Below are 1973 nucleotides of genomic sequence, written 5' to 3'. Positions count from 1 at the left end.
ATGTGGGCAGACGTAGTGTGGCGTGACACCTGACACAGGCATGCAATAATCGTTGAAGTTGCAAATGGCGATGGACGCCTGCGTTTTCTGGTGAAGTTACGCAAATGAACAAATGGTAACCTGTTGTGGTGCGGTTGTTCTCGCTAGGGGTGAATCGGTGATGGCGACGATAGGTTGAGGTACGAACCGGTTGTTCCAGCGATACCCACCATGCCGACGAAACTGAACGGCATCTGGGTGTGAAGCGATACGCGGCGGTGGCTGGGTGGGACCGTCCCCGGCCGGTGAGGGGGCGCCTCCCGGCGTGCTGGCCGCGCGGTGCGTGGGCGCACGCGCTACAGCCGGCTGGTGGGGGCGGCCAGTGGCAGGCGCGCCGGCCGACGGACGCGGCAGGCGTCGCAGCTGCGCGCCGGCGCACCCTGCGCGCGGCGCCGTGCGGCCAAAGTAGGTCCTCGCGGGCCCGGTGCGAAGCGCGGTGGACATCTTCAGTGTGCTGGTCCGATTGAGGACTGTGTGCGTTGAGGATGCGCCGCCGCCCGGCGCTCGGCGCCGCGCGCCGTCTGCTGCTCGGTCGCCCCAGCGGTTCTCGCTGGTGGTTTGTATCGCAGCTGTGCGGATGTGTTGGCGCGTGCGCTGTGCTGGGAGAGTTCGCTTCGGCACCCAAGTGGGGCTTTTGTCCTTCTGTGGCGCTGGCGTTGGAGCTGCCGGTCACCGTAGGTGGCGCGTGTTGTCTCCCGCCGGCAATGCCACGACAGCACGCTCCCGGGCCTCTGTCGGCAGCGGCAAGCTCAGTTGGGAGCACGGGTGGTCGCACCGAAAGCGTCTACTCGCCTAACTCCGGGCGATTGCGCCTCTCTCGAACCCGACCAAGTACTTGGGACGGCGCTGCGCGCCGCCGGGACCTGAGAGGGTTTCGAGGTGTATTGTGCAGGGGAGCTCAGCCTCCTCCTGTTTGCAGAATGATTGAGCGGACGCTTGCGTGTTCGCGCGGGCCCCCGGGACACACTCCCGGGCGGCCGGCTGCTCAGCTCTAGTTGACGCAGCTCCCTGGTTGATCCTGCCAGTAGTCATATGCTTGTCTCAAAGATTAAGCCATGCATGTCTCAGTACAAGCCGCATTAAGGTGAAACCGCGAATGGCTCATTAAATCAGTTATGGTTCCTTAGATCGTACCCACGTTACTTGGATAACTGTGGTAATTCTAGAGCTAATACATGCAAACAGAGTCCCGACCAGAGATGGAAGGGACGCTTTTATTAGATCAAAACCAATCGGTCGGCTCGTCCGGTCCGTTTGCCTTGGTGACTCTGAATAACTTTGGGCTGATCGCACGGTCCTCGTACCGGCGACGCATCTTTCAAATGTCTGCCTTATCAACTGTCGATGGTAGGTTCTGCGCCTACCATGGTTGTAACGGGTAACGGGGAATCAGGGTTCGATTCCGGAGAGGGAGCCTGAGAAACGGCTACCACATCCAAGGAAGGCAGCAGGCGCGCAAATTACCCACTCCCGGCACGGGGAGGTAGTGACGAAAAATAACGATACGGGACTCATCCGAGGCCCCGTAATCGGAATGAGTACACTTTAAATCCTTTAACGAGTATCTATTGGAGGGCAAGTCTGGTGCCAGCAGCCGCGGTAATTCCAGCTCCAATAGCGTATATTAAAGTTGTTGCGGTTAAAAAGCTCGTAGTTGGATTTGTGTCCCACGCTGTTGGTTCACCGCCCGTCGGTGTTTAACTGGCATGTATCGTGGGACGTCCTGCCGGTGGGGCGAGCCGAAGGCGTGCGACCGCCTCGTGCGTGCTCGTGCGTCCCGAGGCGGACCCCGTTGAAATCCTACCAGGGTGCTCTTTATTGAGTGTCTCGGTGGGCCGGCACGTTTACTTTGAACAAATTAGAGTGCTTAAAGCAGGCAAGCCCGCCTGAATACTGTGTGCATGGAATAATGGAATAGGACCTCGGTTCTATTT

General features: G+C 59.3%; 1 non-coding gene across 1 annotated transcript in view; it reads left to right on the top strand.

The window, feature by feature from the left end:
• The first annotated feature begins 1044 nt into the window (after positions 1–1044).
• The window catches only part of LOC124744363, a 1908-nt gene continuing 979 nt past the window's right edge, over positions 1045–1973 (top strand). Inside the window, exon 1 of the ribosomal RNA XR_007010709.1 lies at positions 1045–1973. This exon is cut by the window's right edge and continues 979 nt beyond it. This is a non-coding gene — a ribosomal RNA (small subunit ribosomal RNA).

Source organism: Schistocerca piceifrons, unplaced genomic scaffold, assembly GCF_021461385.2.
Source record: "Schistocerca piceifrons isolate TAMUIC-IGC-003096 unplaced genomic scaffold, iqSchPice1.1 HiC_scaffold_289, whole genome shotgun sequence".
Classification (NCBI taxonomy): domain Eukaryota; kingdom Metazoa; phylum Arthropoda; class Insecta; order Orthoptera; family Acrididae; genus Schistocerca; species Schistocerca piceifrons.
The sequence above is the reverse complement of the archived record's forward strand: the minus strand, read 5'-3'. Positions and strand labels throughout refer to the sequence as shown.